The sequence below is a fragment of the Triticum urartu genome, chromosome 1A (assembly GCF_056163025.1).
Source record: "Triticum urartu cultivar PI428250 chromosome 1A, HENAU_Tu73, whole genome shotgun sequence".
Classification (NCBI taxonomy): domain Eukaryota; kingdom Viridiplantae; phylum Streptophyta; class Magnoliopsida; order Poales; family Poaceae; genus Triticum; species Triticum urartu.
The window spans coordinates 267,568,427-267,574,934 of record NC_141873.1 but is presented as its reverse complement, the minus strand read 5'-3'; positions in this window follow the sequence as shown (position 1 = coordinate 267,574,934).

Below are 6,508 nucleotides of genomic sequence, written 5' to 3'. Positions count from 1 at the left end.
TCGTGGTCCTGCCTCTCCTCTCATTCATGTCCTCCTGGAGCTGGTCCACTACAGACTGAACTTCTGTTACCTTGACATCCAAGTCATAGAACTTATGTTCCATGATCCTCTCTAGGCTCTGCTGATTCTTAGTGAGGTTGGCCAGACTTTGCTCAATTCTCAGCGTGGATGCAATCAAGTAACTGAGCTGCTCTTGCTTGGTCTTCAAGAAATAGTCAGATGCCTCCTCTTGAGTAGGCATCCTGGCAGCTTTTTCCTTCTTCGCCTTCTCCTTCTTTGCAAATGCTTGTGCAGACGATGGCTCATTCTCTGTCATCACAACTTCATTATCCTCGAAATCTGGACAGATGGGCAGGTGTTCCTTATCCAACAAATATACGCCCGTGCCCATCTTGGAGTTGATGAGCTCCTGAATCTGAGGGGCATATCCACAGCTCCTCTTCTGATCTGCCGCAGTCCTTTTGATCGTTTCAACTATGAGGCTCATCACCTTGAACTTCTGAGGCACATCAAACACATGTAGCAAGTTGATAGCATGGCCTCTGATCATCTTGTGATCTCCAGACTTAGGCAACAAAGTGTGCCTTAGTATCCAATTGATAGTAGGCAATCCTGAGAGCAGATAATGCACTGAGCCAAACTTGAATGTGTCAAGTGCTTCATTCGGGATCTCCTTGTACATGTTGGACATTGAGTTATGATCCATCTTCTTCTTGGCATAGATATCCAAGTCCTCATCTTGCTCTTCTGGGGCATTGATGATCTGTGCCCACTCAGCCACTGTAGATTGGTACCTTGTACCCTCTGACATCCATGTGATCCTTCCATCCGGGTAAAAGTGAGCTGTGGAGTAGAACTGCATGATGAGTTCCTCGTTCCACTTTGTGAGATTCTGCCCAACAAAGTCCTCTACTCCACACGCTCTGAAGCTGTCCTGAACTCCTGGGTAGTGCTCTTCATTCTCCTTGATATAGGTCCAGTCGACCCATCTCATGTCACAAACGATTGGCTTCTTGTCAAGCAAAACAGTTTCATAAAAATCTTGTTGCTCCTTTGTATGAAATCTGTAGTCCACGGCAGTCCTTCTCCTAGAAGCATAAGGATCTGCTTCTCTCCACTTCCTTAGCCCTGAGTCTCTCCTGAGCTTCATATCCTTAGCCACAGGATGAGCATCGTTGTGGTCTGGGATCTTGGGCTTGAGCTTCCGAAGGACACTCTCTTCCTCTTCTTCAATAGCTTCAGGCACTAGGGCCTTGTTCTTTTCAGCAGCAGGTATACTCCTTGTGTTTCTCTTTGGAGCTGTCTTAGGCTTAGATGCAGCCTTAGGAGCTTCCTTTGGCTTGGATGCAGCTGTTCCTGATCTTATGGCATCTCCCATAAGTTTGGCTGCCTTGGGCGCTGGTGCAACAACCTCTTCTTCCTCCTCCTCTTCTACCATGATGGAGGCTCTCCCAAGCACTTTGGCTACAGTCTTCTTTACTCTCTCCTTCCTCTTCTTGCTTTCAGCAGCAATGGGCTCAATGGGAGCAGGTGCAGGCTTCTCAGTTGAGGCTCTAGCCTTTGACATTGGCTGCCTCCCTGCTGGCCTCTTGACTTTCAGGCCTGGCTTTGAGCCTTGAGCTGGCTCAACTCTCTTGGAGGTGGCCTCTTCCTCTGCCACATAGTCTTCATCCTCAGAATCAGACGTTCTCTTCTTCCTTTGACGTGTGGCAGCCTTAGGCAGATTGCTGGGTGTGCTCCTGCTGCCATCATCAGAAGAACTTGAGGGGCTAGTGCCCTCACTCATGACCACTTGCTGCTCTGAGAGGTTCTGGCTGTCACTCTGGTCTGACATGATGCAAACTGACTGCTGACCCTGTGAATAGATTATAGAAGAGATAGAGTGGATGAGCATCACAAAAAGCAGAGATTTTTGCAAAAGATTAATTCAAAAACTTGGTTTTAGTTTTCCACAGAAAGCATCTCGGATCTACCGATTTTCAAACTCGGTGACACCGAAGCAGTTTTGGCACCAGAACTGGTGAACTCGGTCAGACCGAGTCACAGTTCGGTGGCACCGAGACTGCTAGGGTTTCACAGAATTCCAAAATCGGTCGCACCGATAAGTTATTCTCGGTCAGACCGAGTTTAACTTGTGCAATGGCAAAAGCCAGATCGGTGAGACCGAGTTTTTCAACTCGGTGGGTCCGAGATGGTTTCGGCGGAAACCTAACCCTAAAATTTTCGAATTAAACCTAATCTACGAGTTCATTGACTGGATAGGAGTGTTTCAATCATAGCAAGAATCAATATGATCACAATGTGCTAGGAATCAGATTGAGGAATAGCACAAAGATCAAGTCCATACCCTAGTTCGGCGTGGACTTGCTACGACGGCAACGGCGGGGCAGAAATCCGTTGACGGCGGCGGAGACCAGCGACTGGAGGCTGCTGGCGGCGAGGAGACGATCCGGAGACCTCGGGGGCAGAGCAGGCTATCGCGCGGGCGAGGAGTTTTCGGAGAAATTTCCAAAATTCTGCCCGTCACTATATATAGCCCGACCCTGTCGGTGTGACCGAGTGGAACAACTCGGTGGCACCGAGATGCAAAACTGTGTGCAGTTATTGCAACTCGGTGTGACCGAAAAGTTCAAATCGGTTGCACCGAGATCGAAAACCTAGATCAACTTAATGAACTCGGTAGGACCGAAATGGAGTATCGGTCAGACCGAGATTCATAAAGAGGTTTTGGAAGTTTAAGTCTATGACGAATCGGGGACTCCGAGCGCTCCTCACACAGAGTGGTTCGAATCTGACTTGATCAAGTTTTGTGATGCAGCATGAATAGAGTTTGAGACGTGAAAAGCATAGATAGCTAGAGGAGGTTCTTAGGCATTCTTGTCCATCCACTTGGCAAAAGAAGATAAAGCCAAACAATCAAAACAACAAGTGGATGTCCTCGAATGGGTAAAATATGCAATCAGCATGCTCACACAATAAGATAGCAAATGAAATATGTGGCAAAGCATGCACAACCAATTCTAGCATCTATCAAGCAATTTGCGATGACTAGGTCATCTATATATGAGTATATTGACTTAGGAGTCAAGTGAGAACACTTGATCATAGGTCATACTCATCGTTTAAGCCCAAGTGGGGTTACCACTTTTACATAAAGCATTGTTTTGTTCACATCTTTAGAGTTGCTTTAGCTCAAGTCTTAGAGTAAAGCTCCCCCTAGATGTGATATCCCCCCTAAGAGGGATGAACTAACCTTGGGTTTTGTCGATGATGACTTCATGTAGATATTGAAGATGTGGATGCTCAATGTTGATGTAGATCTCTTGGAGCTATCCATTTGAGTGAATTGCACTTTCAATACCTACATGGGTTAGTCCCACAAGGAACAAACAAGGATATCCATAGACATAGAGTGATGCACACACAAGATGATGTCCATGAAAACTTTTAGGTTACCTTGTCCCTTGTCTTACCAACAAGAGGGTTTGTGACTCCTTGAACTAGTGCAAGATGTGGAAGTTGATTGCACTTGTTCTTGCCAAAAAGATAAGAGTGAAGTATGTTGGCGGAGTCACCCTCAAGAACTCTCTAGTTCTTCTTCTTTTGGATCCACATCATCTTGATGGTAATCCTTGGAGTTGTAGTCGTGCTTGATGAAGTGGAACTTGAAGTAGTCTTGGGAATCCACTTGACTAAGGTCTTTGGAGCTTCTTCAAATGCATCAATTTCCTCTTGAAGCTTGTCCTTGCCTTTTTGCTCGTAGTCTTGTGGTGGAAGATCATCTTGAGCTAGTATCCCCTTGAAAGTATACTTCTCTTGTTGAGGGACAAACTTTGTCTTGGGGTATTGATCTTCTTCCCATTCAACTCCATTGGCATTGAACTTTCGTTCAAAACCAACACCTTGATTCTTCCGGTGCATTCCTTGCTTGCGCACAATTTCCTCGAATTGCTTACTCCCGGCAAGGCTCTTGTACACTCCTTTCTCTATAATTCCCTTCAATAAGCTATTTTATTGCTCAAGTGTAACTTGGCTAAGAGAATCATTAGTGGAATCAAGAGAACTACTAGAAGCAACAATATTGGATTTAGTATGATCATTGTTACTACTAGAGGAAGAATCTTTCTTGTTAGATTTGACTTGAGACATGTAAGTGGATAAGAGTAAACGCTTGGAAATGTAAGAAGAACTTTTCTTGCGGAGATCATCATTGATTGCCTTTAAGAACTCATGCTCTTGCTCAAGATTGAGCTTTTCAAAGCGTAGTTTCTCATGAGCTCTCAAAAGTTCTCGATGATCTTCGAAGATAGTGTCATGAGCTAACTTAAGAGTTTTTAGTTCTTTAGTTAGAGCCTCAATCTTCTCCTTATCATTGTCATTCGTTTTATCTTGATTAGCATGATTAATTGGTCTTTCATCATAGTATTCATCACTAGAGTTTTCACCAAGCAAATCATCACCTAACAAGTCATCTTCATCACTATTGAAATCAACATACTGGGATGTGTTACCTTAGGACCTTTGGCCATGAAGCATCTTCCAATTCCTTCATTTGGTGAGTCAAATATGTCGTAGGAGTTGGTTGACACAAGTGCTAGACCGGCAACACCTTCATCTTGAGTATCTTCAGAGTCGGAGTGATAACTTCTCTCGGAGTGGCTGTCAGAGTCAGAGCCGGATACCCATTCACCAACATGAGCTTGATGTCTTCGTCTTGTGTAGCTCCTCGATGATTTTTCCTTCCTTTCCGAATCCTTGCTTCTCCGTGAGTATCTTCGTTCATAACGATCATCTCTACTCCTTCTCTCTCTTGGTGGTGATCCTTTGCTTCTTCTTTTTGGAGAATCTTCTCTTCTCTTGTAGGGAGCCGTACACTCATTGGAGTAGTGTCCGGGTCTTCCACAATTGTAACAGTTTCGCTCTCGACTAGAAGATCTTTTGTCATTGTAGGACCTTGATTTGGAGCTTCTATCTTTGCTTCTACTCTTGTAGAACTTGTTGAAGTTCTTCACCATTAAGCTCAATTCTTCATTGAAGTCTTGTTTCTAACTTGATGATGTAGGGGCTTCACATGAGGCTTTATAGGCACCACTTGATTTGTTGTGAAGTTCCTCTTTATCCTTAAGTGACATCTCATGAGCAACAATTCTTCCAATCACTTCCGTTGGCTTGAGATCTTTGTAATTGGGCATCATTTGGATCAACGTGCACACGGTATCATATTTTCCATCCAAGGCTCTTAGGATCTTCTTGATGATGAATTTATCGGTCATCTCTTCACTTCCTAAGCCGGCAATCTCATTTGTGATGAGAGCAAGCCTAGAGTACATTTCAGCGACACCTTCACCATCCTTCATCTTGAACTTGTCAAGTTGGCTTTGAAGCACATCCAACTTGGATTCCTTGACGGAGTCGGTACCTTCGTGCACATCAATCAAAGTGTCCCAAATTTCCTTTGCATTCTCAAGGCGGCTGATTTTGTTGAATTCTTCGGGGCACAATCCGTTGAAGAGAATATCACAAGCTTGAGCATTGTATTGCAACATCTTCAACTCTTCTGCGGTAGCTTCACGGTTTGGTTCTCTCCCATCAAAGAAGTCACCTTGCAAACCAACACACACAATAGCCCAAACGGCAGGGTTATGTCCAAGAATATGCATTTTCATTTTATGCTTCCAACTAGCAAAATTAGTACCATCAAAGTAAGGACCTCTACGGTGATAATTTCCCTCGCTAGACGCCATACTCTCCTAGGTTGTGAAACCAAGGCTATGACCACCAAAAGCTATGGAGATCAAGCAAATGGAGACCAAAGCTCTGATACCACTTGTAGGATCGAAAGTATGTCTAGAGGGGGGGTGATTAGACTACTTGACCAAATAAAAACTTAACCTTTTCCCAATTTTAGTTCTTGGCAGATTTTAGCTATTTTAGGACAAGTCAAGTAATCATCACACTATTCAAGCAAGCATGCAAAGAGTATATTGGCAGCGGAAAGTAAAGCATGCAACTTGCAAGAATATAAAGGGAAGGGTTTGGAGAATTCAAACGCTATTGGAGACACGGATGTTTTTCCCGTGGTTCGGATAGGTGGTGCTATCCTACATCCACGTTGATGGAGACTTCAACCCACGAAGGGTAACAGTTGCGCGAGTCCACACAGGGCTCCACCCAAGGGCAACGGTTGCGCGAGTCCACGAAGGGCTCCACCCACGAAGGGTCCACGAAGAAGCAACCACCCACAAAGGGTCCACGAAGAAGCAACCTTGTCTATCCCACCATGGCCATCGCCCACGAAGGACTTGCCTCACTAGCGGTAGATCTTCACGAAGTAGGCGATCTCCTTGCCCTTACAAACTCCTTGGTTCAGCTCCACAATCTTGTCGGAGGCTCCCAAGTGACACCTAGCCAATCTAGGAGACACCACTCTCCAAGAAGTAACAAATGGTGTGTAGGTAATGAACTCCTTGCTCTTGTGCTTCAAATGATAGTCTCCCCAACACTCAAC